A 20,695-nucleotide genomic window follows, 5' to 3' on the forward strand; every position below is an offset into this window, starting at 1 on the left:
AGAGAAGTTTGAAAAAGGAAGGGGATAGTTAGGAGTAGAGGTATGATGATTTCAATTTGGGACAGATTGTATCTGGTAGATATAATTTTATATGTCCAATAGAAAATTGGTAATGTGAGATTGGAGTTCAGGGGACAACTGGAAATATATATATATATATATATATGCATGTATATATATATATATATTTACCTATAGATATATTTAACTATATATTACTATATTTATGTATATATTTATCTACAGATAAAGATATATATACATAAATACCTATAGATATATTTATATATAGGTCATATGCATAAAAGTGATAGAGAAAATGTAGATTATAGAGGGAGAAGAAAAGACAGCCTAGGACAGCATCTTGGCCCACAGGTAGGGGATGTGATGCAGATGAGAAGTTGGTAATAGTGATTGAAGAGTAGCCAGATAGGAGAACCAAGATAATAGTGTTATAAAAATCAAGAAAGAAGAACATATCCTAAATGTAGCAGATAGGAGAAGGATTAAGTTTGAGAAAAGAAATGCAGATTCTGTCATTCAGAAATTATTGGCAGCTTGCAAGAAAATAGTTTCAATTAAGTCATGAGACCAAAAGCCATATTACAATGAACTGAGGATTAAGTAATAAGAGAAAAATTGGATGGTGAGTGAAGATTACTTTTTTTAGGAGTTTGGAGAAAGCAGAAAGTAAGTTAGAATGGTTAAAAAAAAAGTCCTTCTGTATTTCTTTGGCTGGGCTCCACCAAGGCAAATGCTCTCGTAGTCCCTTTGCCAAAGAGATGGTTATAGATTCTAAGCAATATGGAGTAATGGAAAGAGCCCTATTTTCAGAATCAGAGGAACTTGGATTAAGTTGATGGAGCTGTTCTCTCTAGACATTTCACCTCAGACAAGTCACCTTCCATTTCTGGGTCTCAATGTCTTAATTTGATAAATATTTCTTTTAGGAACTAGGGTTCCTTTTAATATTAACAATTTATGATTTTGTAAATATAAAGGGGAGCCTCATCAATCTTTATTTGAACCTCAGAAGTCCCTGGGACTATGACTGAGAACTCAACCATTTTCCCCCTAAGGGAGAAAGAATAGCAAGAGATGTCTTGTAGAGACAAGTAATCATTCAGAGGGATAGCTGAGCCCCAAGAGTGCACTGATATAACTGTAGGAAGAGATTGTGGCCAAGATTGTGTTTGGATGCAGAACCATTGCTGACACAGTCTTCATATCCAACTAGATGTAAATTCCACAGCCTCCAAGCCTAGTGCCTTCAGTCACCCAGACCACTGGAGGAAGCATGTAAAAGGACAAGAGCTTAGTGTCTCTCTCCAGCTATCATAGCTGTCACTACTATTGATCCAAATGGAGAAAATTATAGCCATTCTCATTTGGAGATAACCATAAAAGGTGAAGCTACTGACACTTCACTCTGGCTTTCATGCTGGATCTATTTAGACTTTAGACCTTTTTTTTTTAAAGAGTCTTTATTTTTGTATATAAGGTGTTGCCCATGCAGGTCATGTGTATTAACATGTTTCTGTCTAGTTGTGGGTCAGAGAAAGGCATTGATAGATTTGTCCAGCTTCTTTTCACTCTTCTATGAGGAAGACTGCCAGGAGGAGAAGCATGAGTTTGACACTAAAGGATAATTACTGTGCTCTTCTCAGAGAATGGGTACCCCTCTCTGCTCTCCCTCCTCCCCCAAATTTTGTTGGTCTAGAAGAAATACATTTTAGTTTCAAGTTTCAAGTTCACTATCCCTTGATGAGGAAAGAATGCCTCAGTTCTATAGCCAAGATTTAACTCTTTTCCATCAAATCAGTAGCAAAAAGGCATACATAGGTAGCAAATAAATCCATTTATTTCAGCTGAAAGCAATCAGAAATCAAAGAAGCTATACAAATAAAAACATACCAGACAATGCACATAGAGAACTAATTTTTCCACTGTAAGCAAGATATCTCCACATAATAGAGAAAGAGAGGCAGATACAGAGAGAGACAGAGAGATGGAGAGACAGAGCAGACATAGAGAGCAATATTGCATGTCCCAGATTTTAACTAAGAGGAAATTCACTGAAGAATCTGGGATAGTTAGCTAGTGATAGGAACACAATCAAGGGGCCAGAGTTCATCTGTAGACATTTTCTACATGTCAGCTTCCTTCCAGTATCTTTCTTTTTAGGGACCTATCCCTGAAGAGAATCTGAAAATGAATGTCTTTTCTCTCAAAACTAGCTGCCAGAAGATCAGGATCTCTCTTCTCTCAAACTTCTCACTTCATGCAGGCATGGAATATTGACTAATCAATCTCTCTCAATGAGGAGTATCTTTTGCAAAATATCTCGGAGTCCCTGGTACCTTGTATTTGATAAATGTTCTCCTAAAGAAATTGTTTCTCTGAGATATTGTTCATTGTGTGCTTGCGTATCCTTGGGGGGAAAGTAACAGCAGTTAAGCAGGAAGTAACAGTCACCCTGGGATACAGAAGGAGAAGATTCACTTTTTAATTACTGAGCTCATCAGCTGGAGGGAGTTGAGATAAACCAAAAACATTTTTAATGTTATATATTTATTATAATTTGGAGGCAGCTAGGTGGCAAAGTAAAATAGAGTGGAATCAGGAAGATTCTTCTTCCTAAGCTCAAATCTAGTCTCAGATACTCACTAGTTGTGTGATCCTGGACGGGTCACTTAACCCTGTTTGCCTCAGTTTCCTCATCTGTAAAAGGAAATGAAATGGAGAAGGAAAACCACTCCACGATCTCTGCCAAGAAAACCCCAAATAGGGTTATGAAGAGTTGGACACAACTGAACAAGTAGAAGCAGGAGTAAATCCCAATTCTGAGGCAGTGATCCCTGGCAAATTGCTGCCTCCACCATCAATCCAAGCAAACTTAGAAGAGCCTCTCCTCCTACTCCCACCCCCAAGATTGGTAACTAAAGGAAAATTAATGCCCCTGGGGGCACCTGAAGAGAAGAGTTAAGAAAGAGTAGTTCCATCTACCTCAAGAGGGAGGAGGTCAGAGAAAGGAAGTACTCAGTTTCCTACTTCAGTCAAACTGCATACACATCATCACTGTTAGATAAGAAATGGCTACTAGACATTTTTGGTACACAGTCCCCTTACCCAAGTCTCTATCCCTCAGAAAACACTGTCTGAAACAAAATATCCTGCCACAGTTTGTATACAAACTCTAGTCTACCTTCCTCTTTCCACCCCCCTTCTAGGACGTCACAAATGTACACATACATAAACACCCTAGGCCAGAAGCCCACTTTGGGAACAATGGCAGGATATGGCTCCAGAAGCGTGCTGCCTTTGGAAAGATGATTTCAATTTCCCCAAAATGAATTGTCCAATGGTAACATTCACTGCCTGTGAACATCAATCTGAGAACCAGGGTGTTCGTCATTTTGCTTTGCTCCGCTCTTCCTTTCCCCATTCCCTAAAAGATCATAATTTCCTTGTGACTGAAGTTACATAATATAGAGTGAGGTGAGCAGCCCAGAAATAGCAGACTTAGGGGTTTTTCTAGTCTAGTACCATTACTGATTTGCTGTGAGCTCTTTGCTAAGTCACTTCTTTCTGTACTTCATTTGTCCCATCTGAGAAAAAGGACCTATTTTCCAATGTACTTCACAAAGTGATTTTGAGTAAGGAATAAGGAAAAGTGAGTTTTCTTAAAGGTATCCTAGTAGTCTTTGACTTTGCATGTGAAAGATGCTAAGTAAGCTTGGGAAACTCATATAAATTATCTGCTCCTGTTTCTTCCCTTTTAAAATGAGGGGATCAGACAAAGATGATCTCTAGGTTCCCTGACATTCTGGGGATCTGTGATTGTAAGGCCCCTCCCAGCTGTAACATTCTATGTTCTAAATCTCCTCCCAGCTCTGCCCTATGGTCCCTTCAGCTGTAACATTCTATGTTGTAGTTCTAAAGTCCCATTTAACTCTTAACTTCTATAGCTCTTTGGTGTGAGAGAGATTGGATAAACGTGAAGAGGGTGGTCAGGAAGTAGGGGAGAAAATTAAGAGACAGGGATAAGTGTAGGGCACCGTTTCTTACTTAGCTAATTCAAATCAATAGGATCCTGGATCCAAATATGATGGATCCAGGCACAATTTTGAGGAGGGGAGAAATCTCTCATAAAACTATTATGGTTTATATCCTTACCCAGGAAATATTGGGGACTATCAGTTCCTGGGGGACAGCTAGATGTTGCATTACCAGGTTTAGAGTCAGGAAGACTCCTCTTCCTGAGTTCAAGTATGATCTCAGGCACTTAGTGTGAACTTGGGCATCCTGTTTGCCTCAGTTTCCTAATCAATCAAATAAACTGGAGAAGGAAATGGCAAACCACTCAGTATCTCTGCCAAGAAAACCCCAAATGGGATCGTGAAGAGTAGGACAAAACTAAAACCAACTAAACAATAAAATCAGTATCTGGAGTTTATTTCCTACAAAAAGTTTGTTGAATATGCTAAAAGTGTCTGAGGAATAAATGAAAAGGGAGGGAGTGGTGTTAAAACTGGAGGGCAGGTCAACAGCTGGTGGAGATGATTTTAGGAACAGTGGAAGTCTGTTTTTCTGAGCATACTTTCTCACAATAAAACAAACAGGAAACAGGGAGGCAGGGGAGTACTGCAACGGGAGCTATAGAGCAGAAAAAAAGTTATAACCTCTAACCCACGTCCTTTGTCCCTAAATCCACCATACTTGGCTACATCACACTGTCTCCACCAGAGAACTCAGTATTTCCAGAGGCAGTCTGTTTTATTTTTGAAATTTGTGAGTGAAACTTAGCCAGTTCCTTTATTTAGAGAAAAGACTCATGAGGTTTTGAGTCACCTTACTACCCTTGCTTTCATTCTCTAGGTGTGTTTCTTGCTAATATTCTTTCCTGATACTAAGATGAAATTTACCTACCTGTCACTGTTCTATATTATGAATTTATTTGGTTTTCAGCTCATGGAACAAAACAAGCATTTCTATAACACAGTACAATTAAAAAGATAATTGCTTATGAAACTGTAAATCTACCATGTGCAACTTGCAGTTCCCTCCAAATATATAACAAAGTTATCATATAAATTTCTTTTTTTCCCTTTTTTTCTTCCCTCCCCTCTGCCCTAGAAAAGCAACCATTGGACACAAATGGCTGTGTGTGTGTGTGTGTGTGTGTGTGTGTGTGTGTGTGTAAAATTATTCTGTATTTCTATTTATTATCCAACTGGGGTCACTAGCTATAATCCCTCCAACCTCAGGACAATCATTCAAATACTTGAGGAGAATTATGATCTGAAAAATCATTATCTGACACCTCTTCTCCAGGTGAATCATTTCTAATTACTTTTACCCAAAGCTTTTGTGATTTCAAGCACTCTCACTATCTTTTTTATCCCCTTGGATGATCAGAGGAGCCAGTTGGTAGGTCTTCCTCCTCCCCCCCCTCCCAGCCTCTCACCTCTAGTCCATCCTCTGGTGTCAAAGTGATTTTCCTAAAATATATTTCTAACCATGTTATTCCTACTCAGTACACTACAGCACATCCTTGTCACTTAAATATAAAACCCTCTGTTTGATACTCAAAGCACTTTATAATTTGCTCCCTCACTTTTTCAATCTTTTTTTTTTTTGCCCAGGATCATGTACTTTGCAATCAAGTAACATTTGTCACTTTGATATTGTTCCTCCAACGAGACACACTCAAATCTCACAACTCCAGACAATTTCTTAGGCTGTCCCTCATTCCTGGAATGCTTTTCCTTATTTCTATCTCCTGGCTTCCCTGGCTTCCTTCAGTTCTCAACTAAAATCTCAACTAATCCCTCTAAATTCTACTGTTTTTCCCTCTGTTGATTATTCTGGTCAGTTCCAGTTGGTAATATTGCCATTTCCTTCCTCCTCCACCTTCTTCTCCTCTTCTGCTACTTTCTCCCCTCCTCCTTTTCTTCTGTCTACATAAGGAGTCATAGCATTATATGTGGGTGTTCTGTCCAAAGAAATATAAATTTTGATCTCATACTCTACAAGATATACTGCTGCTTAGGGAATAGTTTTTTTTTCCTTCCCTATTCTATTTTGTTTTTCAAAAAATTAGAAAAATTAACTCTTTTGCCTCACTGCATTATGATCTCCCTAAATCTGGTTCATCAACTTATCTAATGATTCACACTGTTTATTGTCTTGCCTTATGCCCCTTGTGATCTTCATCTGTGAGGCAGCTGGCCGAAGGGTACAACCAGTCTCTATGGAATAGAGATAAGGCAATGAGCCCAGATGATAATGTAGTCCACAGGTAGTGTGGCATAGCATTGGAAACACTGAATTAGACATCAAGCTAAATAGGCTGAAGGCCTGCCACTAATTCATTGTGTGACCTTGGGCATACCACTTCCCTTAGTGGTACTCTGAGTCAGGAAGAAGAGTAAGTAGGGTAAGTGCTACTCTGGAGTCAGGAAGACCTGAATTCAAATCAAGCCTCAGAAATAATAATAGCTGCATGATCCTGAGTAAGTCACTTAACCTTTAATTGACCTCAGTTTCCTTATCTGTTAAAAGGGTATAATAATAGCCCCTACTTCTCAGGGTTGTTGTAAGGACCAAGTAAGATTTGTAAGGCACTTTGCAAACCTTAAATCTTATATTTCAATATTATTGGTTTCTTTTATAATCTTATTTCATGCATTTATTTCATGATTTAAAGAGAAGAGACACATAAGCTTTACCAAACACAATGGAACTCTAACAAAAAAAATTAAGAGCTTTTGGTTCAGGGGGCTTTCCCATCTGACAGTCTATGGTTCTATGCTTTCTCAGAGGGTAGTGAGGTGGATAGAGTCTGGAGACTCTAAAAGCCTGGAATTAAAAGGACCTAAATTCTAATCCCAAATCTGTGACACTGGGCTAGTCACTTCATTTGTCTCAGTTTTTTCACCTGTAAAATAGAGAAGGAAATGGCAAACCATTCTAATGCCAAGAAAACCCCAAATGACTTACAAAGAGTCACATACAACTGAAAACAACTGAACAACAACTCTCAGAGAAGGAAACATTCTTTCCCTTCATAGTCCTTATAACACAGGTCCCTGGGAATTGTTTGAAAATATCCTTGTCTGTTGTGTTGATTTAACCACATATTGATGCAGATGTTAATTGTTAAATCCATTAATAGAATTGCTCAAAGCATCCCATCACTGGGATGGAAGAAACTTCCTCTTTTACATTAATTAACATTAGAAAATCAATTTAAATTGTATTTGCAGTTATAAGCTCTTGTGATCATCAGGGATTCATCTTTACTCATTTCAGAATTCCTCCTTTTTTTCCTACTGGGACATATAGCAATACTTTTAGGGCAAATACAGGAGTATGTCTTTTTCCTGATCATATTGCCATACTTAGGAAATGGCTGATGAATGGAACCAAGACAAGGAGGAGAGAGAGAGAGAGAGAGAGAGAGAGAGAGAGAGAGAGAGAGAGTGTTGCCTCCTAACTCCTAATTCCATTGTCTTCCCCTTTGTAAATTATTTCCTATTTATTACTTATGTATCTTGCTTTGTATATTTTTGTTTACATTCTGGCTCCCTCATTAGATTGCAAGTTCCTTGAGGGCAGAGACTGTTTATGTATATAGTTTATAGATTGACTGATTCAGTTATAAGAGTATTGACTCTAGAGTTGGAAAACCTTGGTTCAAATCCTTGTTCAAATCTGATATTTCCTATTTGTGTGATCTTTGGTAATCTCATTTATTTATTTGAAAAAAAATTTTGATGCAATCAGAAGTAACTTTACTAGGTTACATGGCTAGTAAATATCTGAGAATACATTTGAACTCTGGTCTTCCTGACTCCATAGTCAGTGAGTGCTCTATTCACTATGCCACCTTGCTGCCACTTTGAGCAAATTTTTAACCTTGTTTCCTCATTTGCAAAGTGAAATAGTTGGAATAGATGGTCTCTGAAGTCCCTTCCAGCTCTAGATCTATGAGTCTATGACCAAATTAAAGCTTTGTGATTTAGTTTCCCTAGGCCTCATCTATGAAACGAATGGCTTATTACTAGAGGAACTCTGAGGTACCTTCCAGTTCTACCATTATATTCTTTATGATTCTGCCTCTTTCCAGTTCATCCTCCACAGAGTTGCCAAACTGCTTTTCTTAAAGGTTATGTCCAACAATGTCACTCACCCTACTCATTAAACTCCACTATCACCCCATAGAACAGAGTCAACTCCTCTGACATTTAAAGTTCTTTACAACCTAGACTCAATTCACTTTTCTAACTTTATTACAGATTATTGCCTTTCACCACTGCCAAGATCTAGTTAAATTAGACTTTTCTCTATTCCTCACATTTGGCAAAAAAGCAAAGAAAAACAAGAAAAAACCCTACCCTCAAGGAACTCATAATCTAATGGGGGAAACAACATGAAAACAACTATGTACAAAATAAGGGAGAAATAAATAGTTATAGATATACAATACACATATGTATATATATGTTTGTTGCATATATATATATACACATATACACACATGTACATATCAGTATAAACACAAAAACTTTAAATTTAAGCAACAGTGATTTTCCTGGATTGCAGGTAACCTATGATATTGTTGGTAACAAAAATTGATATGCATTAATGATACATACCACAGACATGTCTCTATATAAAACATCACCTGACAGGATTCTGTAATGACAACATCCCTAAGTTACATGCAAACAAAGGAAGAGTACATGCAGATCTAATTTATATAGTAATTAATCACAAGAAGGCAAAGGACTCTGACCGCAATAATAAACATTGTCAAGAGGACTATATAAAAAAGATACAGCTTAACTATAATCATTAGCATATATTCAAAACAATTAATATATATATATAACTAAAGCATGAATGTAATGCAAAAAGTCAAGTAAACAGCAAAAAAATAAGCATGCCCAGATATGCAATAATTAGCATATAAAGAAATAAACTGCAATTATTTCTAAGGCACACATTACCTAGACAGTCTCTAATACTGTAGTCTGGATACATGTGGAAGCATTTTTTTTTATATTTTTGCAAGGCAAATGGGGTTAAGTGGTTTGCCCAAGGCCATACAGCTAGGTAATTATTAAGTGTCTGAGACCAGATTTGAACTCAGGTCCTTCTGACTCCAGGGCCGGTGCTCTATCCACTGTGCCACCTAGCTGCCCCAAAAGCATTTCTTAATGTTCAACTGTAAAACATTATGTTAGTTTCGTTAACTGGTCTGAAGGGTCTGGTTCCCTTGTCACTGATTGATCGCCCTGCATCTATGCCTAGTTAATGAGCTAGTCATGGACTGACCATTTAGGATAATTAAAGACTGGTTTGTCTACACTTAGGCACACAGCAAGGACAAGTTTGACTATAGATATAATTGTGCTTCATGCTTTGAATCTGAACTCTAAGAGTCCCTGTAGAAATTCTAAGCAAGTAAGAAGTTGCCTTTGGGTTTAGATTTCCTGCCCCAAAATAGTATACACAACCTCTTGCACTGGAAGCATCACTTTCTGTATTCATATAGGTAGGAATTCTTTGTATAGCTACTTTTATTGTCTTTGTGAACTTGAGTGTCGATCATTTCTCTCCATTTGCTCACTAAAAAAATCCAAAATAGCCTTAATAGAGTCTCTTCCATTCTTGAACTATTTTGTAAACAGTCTTTGAATGATTAAGTTTTCCATCAGTCAGATAACATGAATCCTTTGAATGTCAAAGTCTTTTAACAGAACTGTATCTCCTTGTTGAAGGTCTTAACAATATACTCTGATGTACTGGAAGATACATAGTAACATTTTTGGTTTATTTTTGAATTGAAGCCAAAGTTAGTTGTTCGATTTTTCTCTGTTGCTTTCTCAGCTGAGAGAATAATTGAGTGTAAACTGCAAAAGAGGAGTCAAAACAAGACTCACTATGTAAAATAGTGCTTACTGTTTGCCAGGTACTATAATAAGAATTTTACAATTAAAATCTCATTTGATCCTCACAAAAACCTTAGGAGATCATGCTATTATTATCATCCCCATTTTACAGATGAGGAACCTGAGGCAAACAGTGGTTTGCTCAGAATCACACTCTAGTTAAGTGTCTGAGGTTGGACTTGAACTCTGGTCTATCCTGAGTGCAGACCAGGTATTCCAGGCACTGTGCCATTTAGTTGCCTCATAGTAGCTTGGCTCTTTCCCAAACATGAGCAAGTATGATGTAAAGTCTAAGGATCATTCCTGATAGAATTATATACTTGAATTAGAAATAATACATATTGACTCTTCTGGGCTTTTTGTTCAGGTCTTAAAGTTCTCAAGATGGGTAATAGTGTGAGGTTAAAAATTTGGGCTGTTTCCTTGTGGATTATAAAGAGTGATTCTAGAATTTGTGATACTTTGAGTGGATTACTCTCAAAGTTACTATCTTGATCAGGATGTTTTCTGACAGGAGATCCATATATTGAAAAATAATTTTTTCCCACAATTCTTTGGCAACTTTAGATGCTTTCTGGACAAATTCTCATACCAAAATCTCTAGAAATATCTTGAAGAACTAACTTCCTCTCTGTGCTTACAGCTTCCAGAGTATTTTTCCCCCTTCACATACTTTTCTCAAAAAGTGCTTCTAGCTACATTTTTCTCTTGTATAAGAAGTTTGGATCTCAACTCTACGCCGTAATCAAATGTGTAGCATTCAGCAAGGCAATCAGAAGTCACATCATCTTTTGCATATGCAGCTGTATGTAAAGTGTCCAATACTTGGTTAGAAACCCAATTCCACAGATAAGGATTTTGGACCAATTTAGAAGTGGAATGAGCTTCTGCTCATAGGTAGTGAGTTCCCTGTCCTTGGAGGTCTGCTGATAAAGTATCAATCTCTGCTCATCAGAGATGTTGTCTTAAGAATTCAGGTATCTGAGAAGTTCATGGAGAAGGTCTTTTGATTTCTCTTGTGCTTTTTCCACTAAAATAATGATGAATAGTGCAATCTGACTAGAGTTAAAGGAAGGGAAGGAAAGTAACTCAAAATAAAGTTGGAAAGGTAATTGGGACCAAATAATGGATGAGCCTTGAGTGTCAGAATCAGAAGTTTGGACTTTACTCAGATTCCTTCCAATTCTGATATTCTAGGTTTTATTTTCTAGGGCCCCTTCCAACCCTAATTGCATTTATTATTTTAAGCCCTTTCCATCCTTAACATTCATAATTCTATTTTCATTTCTGATATATTTCTGACCAGGAGTACACTGGTAAATATTTAACAACTGGTTGAGGGGCAGGGGGAAGGGATTTATATACAAAACTTTTAAGTTTAATCTGTAATTGTTAATATTTTCTCCATCACTTTCTTAAGTCTATATAATCAACAAAATAATAAACCAAACTCTGATTCATAGTTTTTGCCAAGTTTCAAAGTGTAAATGCTCACACTAAAAATTTAGCAATCAGCCCTCACAAGCTGGTACAAGCCAACATCAGCAACATACTTGTTTATCTTGCAGGCAAACGGGAGCCATCAAAGAGTTCTGAGCAAGGAATGACATGATGAAGCTATTTTTGAACATTCTTTTTGGCAGGGTGGGAGGAAGAGTCTGGAATTAGAGAACACCTAAAAAGGTTGTTACAGTAGCTCAGTTATAAGGTAAAGAAAGTGTGGATTTAAGTTGTTGTGAGACTGGAAATAGAAGGTCAAATTGAGAAAAATATCAACTTTCTTGGCATATCTCTAGCTTATGAAAGTTATGGAGGAATAATACCCATTTTCAGGTGGGAAAATCAAGGCTCTGAGCACTGAAGGACAGAGTTGATGGATTAATGTGTATATTCATTTTTGGTTGCCTAAATTATTTCCTGTCAGGGACCAGTGCCAACTGGAAACCAGGATGCTTGATGCTTTGGGGAGCTTAAAGAGTCAACCTATAAGTCTTCTTTAGTCAGCATAAATAAGTTATGATCCAAACAGGCACATTTAATATCCATATTATTTCCTAATCATGAGTCAGGGACTTAAAACTAATAAGTCATTTCAACCCAACCTCATAATCCTATAAAAGCATCTTATTATATGAAAACAGTCATTTTGATTGCACTACACTGACATCTTTGCCATCAAGCTAGAACTCCAGCCTCTTGAGTTCTCTTCAGTAGTATAGTGTGGAGAAAAAAGCCATCAAATCTCTTCCATTCTAATAGGTATATATATATTTGATAAGTTGTTCGGTTGTTTTTCAGTCATGTATAACTTTTAAGTGACTGCCATTTGGAGTTTTCTTGGTTGCTGGAGTGGTTTGTCATTTCCTTCTCCAGTTCATTTTACAGATGAGGAATTGAGGCAAATACGATTAAGTGACTTACCCAGGGTCATTTGAATTCAGGAAAATGAGTCTTCCTGACTCTAGTTCTGACATTTAAACCACCATGTCACCTAGCAGCCCTAATGAAGTACACAAAAGTATGGAGTTTATGCTTGTCATGAATGGACTATCTCTTTGATATAATCAACCCCTCTCCAAAGGGGACTGGGATTTCTACCTTGAGGAGAGTAGGAGGGTCTTTGATCATTCAAAAGACCATCACAAATAATGAATACAAAGCACATCTATTTATCTAATCAAAAGAGCAAACAGAAAACTTGGAAGTGCCTCAGATTTGAATATACTAGAATACATAAGAATGAATGATCTCTTCAAATGAAAGTGAGATTAGACCTCAATTCAGGCCAAGAGGGAAGACAGCAGCTGCTTTCTCCTGTATGTCTTCAATGTCTCTCTACATAAATATCTCTTCCAAAGCATCTCTGGAACTACATGTATCTCTTCCCTAAAAAGCTCTGGAACCAATTCTATCTGTTAGATGGGTATGGGGTTTCTTCTCTATGTCCTCCTCACACAACACAAGTCAGACCTCCTATTTCCACACCGCCATACAAAATGCCCCAGGTTGGTTAGCTACTTGATTACATTAGTATATGAAGATACAAGAAAGAACAAAGTCATTAATAAAAAATTATTAGGAAAAGAGGTCACCAGCAGTTGAGGGAAATCATGAAAAGTTTCTTGTAGAAGATAATCTTTGATCAGCATTTTGCATAAAGAGATCAATGAGAAGATGAGGAAAAAACATTTCAGGCATGGGAAATGATCAGTATAAAGCAGGGGTGGGGAACCTGTTTTTCTGTCAAGGGTCATTTGAATTTGCAAGCCATTCAAAATTATCAACTTAAAATCTACTAAATCAAATTTAAATGGTCAAATTAAATATTTGGTCAAACATTTAATTAATTTGAGTCCCTCCCAGATTTTTGAAGAATTTATATTTTTACCTGGAGATCATAGGAAGTCACTGAGGTTTGAGTGAAAGAATGAATGATGAAGTTAGATTTGTGTTTTAGGAAAATTACTTTGGCAACTGTTTAAATGTTAGAATTAGAGAACTAGGATGATAGACGAGGAGTTGTTGGAGACTTGAGGCTGAACACTGATTAAAAGACCATTGCTATGATCTAAGTGAGAAGGGAAGAGAGACTGAATTAAAATGGTAGCCTCATGAAAAGAGCTAAAAGGTTAGAAATAAGTAGTGAAAAGATAGAAAACAGAAAGTATTTAACAGTGCTCTGAAGTGTGGGGTGGGGTCCCTCCATGAAGTAGGCTTCTCAAGATACTAGGTAGTACAACATATTGCATATATCCTAAAATTTGGGTCTCTTTGTCCAGTCACTCCATTACAAAAGAATTTATTGGAATAAAGTGTGCACTAAGAAAGTGTCACCAAATAGAAGTTTTATTGGATCTGTTTTTAATACGAAGTATCACAGAATTCTAAGTACAGCAAGAGAACAGGTAAGTCAAGTGGGAACAGGTCAGGGAATTCCTTTGCTAAAAAGCCTAATGGAAATCACAGAAAAAATATTTAAGGAAAAATAAACCTCTCAGAAGCCCTGCCGCTTCCTACCCCCATCCTCCACCACCAGCCCTAGTCACACACAAAATAACCAGATACTATTTCAGAATAATAGCCCAAGGAAAAAGGAAGAATTGAATACAGTTCAAGAATCCGTTAGGCCAGCACAGTGGATTTGGATGCCAGGCAGTTTAGAATTCCTCGTACCTTTGTCAGCAAAAAGAAACACACAGAGAGAGAGAGAGAGAGAGAGAGAGAGAGAGAGAGAGAGAGAGAGACTGACTCAAGGGTACTTGAAGGAGAATGCTTGGAGGAGGATGAACTGTGGGAAAGGCCAAGATGTGGGTGAAACAATAGGGTACTGAGAAAAGGGGAAAAAAGAGCTGAAAAGTTGTGCCCAGGACTAAGGGACTGAGACTAAATTGCAATGTATGGAGAGTATGTACTTTTTAAGACCCAGATTATTAGGAAATGGAGGATAGAATCTAGAATCAATGAGTGTAGAATATTGCATCTGGGAAGGGCCTTAGAATCTAGTCACTTGACCCTTATGATACTTACCTCCTTTTCAAAATGAGGGATTTGAATCAATGAAGTCTAAGATTCTTTCCTACTCTAAATGGAGATCCTATGATACCATGACCTTAGGATCAAAAATTTAAAGAGAAGACGTTTTGGGGTCCTGCAACATAAAATTGATCAGAGGTAGAAGGGGCCTTCCAATCATACAGCATAGGTCTTACTTATATGACCTTGGGCAAGAATCAGTTTTTCTAGGCTTCAGTTTCTTGTCTGTAAGTAGAAGGGGTCAGACTAAATGATTTCAAAAGTGCTTTCAAGATGTAAATCGAAATATAACACACAGAATGTTACAGATGGAAGAGGCCTTTGGGATTATCTCCTCTATTTCTATTGGTGGTACCACTATTCCCTCATTTTTCAAGTTCGTATTTTTAGATTATCTTTGGCTCTTTCCTCTCACCTCCAATCAGTTTTCAAGTTTACCTTTGAAATCTGGACAGTCAACAAGAGCCATGTCAGGAAATTGAATTGCTTCCATTTAAATGGTCTGATTCTGAAGAAAGGCAAGATAAGATACTGAGGTCCTTTATCTTTTTTAAACAATTTTCCAATTATCTGTTATGAAATTTTTCAAAATTCATCTTCTTGTATATTTTATGTTACACCTTTTTCTACCACCCTCCCTTCCCACCTCCCTCCCCTCAGCAGTGAACAATCTAGTAAAAATTGTACATATACATTTTTGTTTAACATGTTTACATATTAGTCATTTTGTTTATGAGGAATTAGGATTAAGGGAAAGAAAGAAAATCATTGGATAGGAAGAAAAAACATGAGAATTTTTTAAAAAAGTGGACGCAGCATCCATTTAGATTCTGTGGGGTTTTTTGGTTTTGTTTTGTTGTTTGTTTTTTTTTTTTTTGCTTTCCTCTGGATGAGGATGACATTGTCCATAGCAGATCTCTCAGGGTTGTCCTTGATTTCTAAACTGCTGAGAGGAGCTGCATCCGTCATAGTTGATCAACTCATGTTTTTTTCTTTTGAAGTGTACAATTTTCCCTTGGTTTTGCTTCCTTCACTCAGCATCAGTTCATATAATTCTTTCCAAGCTTCTCTAAAGTCCTAAAAGTACTCCATAACATTCATATACTACAGCCATTATTCAGCCATTCCCCAATTGATGGGCATCCACTGAGATCTTTTATTGAACTAAACTGCTGAGCATTCAAACCTTATTACAGAGAGCACAAATATGATGGGCTGGCTGGTCATGTTGTTCCAATGCCAATCAGACACTTGCCAAAAATACTGTTTTATAGAAAGCTCACATAGGGCAAGAGCTCACAAGGGGGTCAGAAGAAAAGATACTGGGATACCCTGAAGGTCTCTCTTAAGAACTTTAGAACCGATTGTGCAGCTTTGGAGACACTGGCACAGGACCACCCAGCATGGTATGGCCTCACAAGAAAGGGTATTATACTCTAAAAGTGAAGTCAAATTGAAGCAACTCAAAGGAAATGTGAGATACATAAGTTTAGAATAACCACCCTAGGTGGTTATGGACTATCTGTGCCCAACCTGTGGTAGAGCATTTTGAGATCATACTGGTCTGCTCAGTCACAGTCAGACACACTGTAATTTGTCTCTAACATAGTGATATCATTTTTAACCTTCTGTAATGGAGGACAAGAATCACCACAACCATCATATCCTTGGTTTTCTTTGATTCTTTCTTCTCACCTTCAATCAGTTCTCAAGTTCTACATCTATCACACTTCCCTTTTTTCTTCTAGGGGAGCTAGTAGGTGGTGCAGAAGATAAAGTGCTGGACCTGGAATCAGAAAGACCTGAGTTCAAGTCTCAGATACATACAAGCTGTGTGAACCTGGGCAGGTTACATCTCTGTTAGCCTCAGTTTCTTCATTTGTCAAATGGGGATAATAATAGCATATGCTTTCCAATATGCTGGAAAATTAGCATTATGTTTGTAAATAGTTGTATAGTTGTACAAATCTTGAAGCCCAATGCAAATACTAGATATTATTATTATTATTGTTATTATTATTACCTAGTACAGGACCTCATTTTAATCTGCTTTGAATATAGGTACAATAGGTATAATAACTTAATTTTAATGGATATATTTAGGTTTTTAAATATTCATTTCTGAATATATTCCTTTTTTCATTCCCTATGTAGTGAGCCATTACTTGTAATGAAGCATGAAAAAAGAGTAAAAAAAAATCTGTTTAGCAAAACAAGTGAACACATCAGCCCCACCTCTGTGAAGCAACAAAGAAGGTAAATTTTCTAAACTCTTTTTCCAGGGCCAAGTTTGTGTGTAACTATACTACACAGTGTTTAATTTGGAGTTTTTCTCATTTTCATTTATACTTCTATTGAATATTGTTTTCTTGGGTCTTCTTGTTCCATTTTGCATCATTTCATATCTTTTCAAGCTTTTGTCATTTCTAATGGTGCATTAATATTTCATTATTTTCCTATATCACAATTTATTTGGCTATTTTTAATGTTTTGGATATTTACTTTATTTCAAGCTCTTTGCTACCATAAAAAAAGTTACTTTGAATTTTTTTGGTGTAGATGATCATCCTTCTTTCTGTCTTTGATCTCTTTGGGGTATACATCTAGCAGTCTGAGCTCTGGTGTGAACATTTAAGGTTTTTTTAAAAAAGCATAATTCTAATTTTCCAGAATATTTAGAAAAACCTCAGTTCAATTTAACAATCAATAAATGAGAAACATTATTATATGCCAACTGTGTGCCAGACATTATATTAGTTGCTGGGGATACAAAGGGACAAATGAAACAATCCAAGGAGCTCACAGTCTATTAAAACATATGCTAAATAAGTATGTCCAAAATGAGGACAAAATAAAAAGATAATTTTGTGGGGCAGGTGGCTCTAGTAGCTGCAGATGAAGAAAGGCTTCCAGCAGGAGGTGACATTAAAGCTGAATTCTGAAGGAAAATAGGGAATCTAAAAGTTGTAGGTGGTTATTAGGGACTGTTGTGTGTGGGAGTGCTTTGAACATTCATCACCTGTGTCCTTGAGCACTAGAGCCTTATTTTACTAAGTGCCACAGGAGTGGGAGTGGATTAAGGGGCTGGGAAGGTTATTTAAGCACTGGTATTTGATTCAATAAACAGAGACCTTGGAGACCCTTGGAGACCTTGGTGTAAAGGGAGAATTTGTCTCCCTTGTCTCTTACCCCTTCAATGCTTTCCTGAGGAAAGGATAAGGAGTTCAGAAAGGGACTAAACATATGGCATCTGAACTGGGACTCAACAGATAGTGAGAGAGTACATTCCAGGCATGGGACTGTCAGTGCAATGACCCTGACATGCAAGATACAGCACCATGTGTGAGGGACAGCAAGGCCACTGTGATTGGACCCTCAAGAGGGTGAAGAGAAGTACTAAGATTAGAAAGGTAAATTGTAATCAGATGAGGAAGGTTTTAAATGCCAAATGAGAGTTTGTATTTAATTCTAAAAATTTTAAGGCCCCTCAAGGTCATTGACTGATATGAGCAGACCTGTGTCTAGTAATATTGCTTTGGAAACTTCATGGAGGATGGACTACAAAGAGAAGAAATTTATTCACAAGTATTAATTAAGGAACTACATATGCCAGACATTGTACTAGGTATTAGAGATGCAAAGAAAAGCATAAAATAGTCCTCACCCTCATGAAGCTTACATTCTACTTGGGTTAAATAGCATGTTCACAGATAAATGGATATTAAATATATACAGTAAATACTAGTCTGTCTCTTCTCTCTCTTCAATTCATCCCTCAGGTGATGTCAGGTATGAATACTCTTTATTATCCATGGGTCTGTTTCATGGTTCCTTATTATCTACTATTGATTGCTCAAAGTGAATGTAAGTAGCAATTGTTTCTATTTTGACCAAAAATCCTGAGGGTCTTCCCCTTCCAGACTTATTTTATTATTAATATTGATATTAATATTATTAAGTAAAAAAGGTCATTCTTTCCCTCATTTCTTACCTAGTGTCTTAATCATTGATTGGTCATTACCTCAATCAAACTGATACCTGGAAAGACCTTAGCTTAAAAGGTCCAACTGCATCTCCCACCATATCTGGGGCCATCTCCAGTCATCCTGATCCATATCTGGTCATTGGATCCAGATGGTTCTGGAGAAGAAAGTGAGGCTGGTGACTTTGCACAGCACCCCCTCACTTAAATCCAAGTCACGTGCTTGTCATGGCATCACCTCCCTGATGTCTGGCATGAAGGACAAACAACAATTACTGTATAAAATTCAAACTCCTCTGCTGCCATTCAGTCTGTTGATTTGCTTCCATAACTTGTTGCCACATCAACTTTCTAATTGTATCTCTCTTCTTAGCCTATGATCTCTCCAAACTGTACTATTTTTCTTTGAGCCCTCTCTATGTTCTCATATAGAATCATTAGTTATAGAAATGGTCATAGACCATTGAAGTTTAGGATTTTCCTCATCTAGAGGGAGGAGAGTAAAAAGGTGACCAATATACAAACATGAATCAGGTGTAGGACAAGCAATTTATTCCCATACAGAAAAAAAGAATGCTAAACGATAATCATAGAATGGAATAGTAATTTATAGTGATGTTGATAAGTTATTTGATTCTGTTTTAATCAATGTATGGGTTGATAAGTTCCACAATTAGAAAACATCACAATATGCTGGGAAGTTATTATTCAAGTCTTATTGGGATGCAAATATTTTCTTTATAAAACTACTAATTGGTAATTTTATTTATTTTATTATTATTTTTACATTTTCCCCACAAAGCACCATCTAATCAAACACCACGCAGAGCCTTCATTCTAGTGATCTTGATTTCTCTTTCTCCACTGATGATTTTTTTTCCTTGTTTCTAGTTGATACCTGTACCTACTATACCTGCTGCTACTCCCTAGGGATCTTCTGGAATCATCCATTGCTCATAAGGTCAGTCCTAAAGAAAGAGAGATAGAGGCAATGAGGAACCCCAGTACAAACCTGCTCTATAGCCGCCCCTGACACTGCTGTGTTTAAGGTATAGAGGGGTCTTCTCCACCCCTGGCTGAAATCACCTATCGCTTCCTGCAATGTGGGAGTCAAGAGGACTGCCAACTTCTTCTGCAAAGTGTAGCACCATGCATCATCAGCTTAGCAACCATTCTGGAGGACTCCTACCTAGACAGAACAGGCAGCAGGCATCTGAGAATGCTTATGGCGCCAGGCAGATAATATCTCTTTATAATGTGTGAGAGGAAAGGGGGAAGTCTTTTATAAGACCATTGATTTTTGATTGGAATGGACCTCAACAAGCCAATTATCCCAACTCCCTAATTTAGCAGATTAGGAAACTGAGGTCCAGGTGAGTTAAATGGTTTGCCCAAAGTCTCATTAGGATTTGAATCTTGGGCCTTTGACTTCAGATCCAGTGGTCATTTTATTGTACCTGCTGAATGACAAGTAGAACCATTTGACTGAATGATAAGGTCTATGAAAGGAAAACAGCAAGAAACAGGACAAATCCAATTGTTTGTAACTCAAATTTTCTCCCCTATAAATTGAAGACACTGGGTTATCTGATTTCTAAGGTTCCTTTGAGCTTGGAATATGAGGATCTTGCATGGTAAAAGGTCTATACATTCATTCCAGAGGCTTGGAATTTTGCATTGTTAGGTAGAAAAGAGTTTGGAGAACAAAGGAGTAGGGAGTATAAATCAGTGGAGATTGAGGCTTGTTGTCTCACTAAGGAGAGGGGAAGAAGATAAAGTATCAGAATCAGCCTTCTTCAGATATTGGGAAGGAAGGAGTTGGCCTGACAACAGGTGAATGGTGCTTCTGAAGGCTCCTGCACGTTGCCAGGCGTGGGAAGTTGGAGGTGCAGTTAGTTGTGTGGGTTTTGAATCTTCCTGGGGTTCCAGTGCCAATTTGCCTCAAGCAACACCTCTTTTCTTTTAGTTTCCATCACATACTGTACCAATGACTAATCTATTATTCTGAAAATGACTCTGAAGTTAGAACTGTTCTTTTCTAGAGGCAGATTCAAAACCCACACATCCCCTACTTGCTTCTATTATCTGGATCAGTGAAGAAAAGGGATGACAGATGGACTTGCAGGCCAGCTCTGTCCTTGATATTTATTTCAAATTAACCATCGTTTCCATTCCTTGCCCCTGTACCTTCAACTTTTTCTCAGAGCTGCCAACAAGAAAT

At 37.4% G+C, this 20,695-nt stretch overlaps 1 long non-coding RNA gene across 1 annotated transcript in view; it reads left to right on the plus strand.

Annotated features, from left to right (window-relative positions):
* The window catches only part of LOC141518666 (uncharacterized), a 45,390-nt gene extending 25,969 nt beyond the window's left edge, over positions 1 to 19,421 (plus strand). Inside the window, exons 2-3 of the long non-coding RNA XR_012477253.1 lie at positions 16,647 to 16,748; positions 19,366 to 19,421. This is a non-coding gene — a long non-coding RNA (uncharacterized LOC141518666). The remainder of the gene's footprint in view (positions 1 to 16,646; positions 16,749 to 19,365) is intronic.
* The last annotated feature ends 1,274 nt before the right edge of the window (positions 19,422 to 20,695 follow it).

This window comes from Macrotis lagotis, chromosome 1 (genome assembly GCF_037893015.1).
Source record: "Macrotis lagotis isolate mMagLag1 chromosome 1, bilby.v1.9.chrom.fasta, whole genome shotgun sequence".
NCBI classification, from domain to species: Eukaryota; Metazoa; Chordata; class Mammalia; order Peramelemorphia; family Peramelidae; genus Macrotis; species Macrotis lagotis.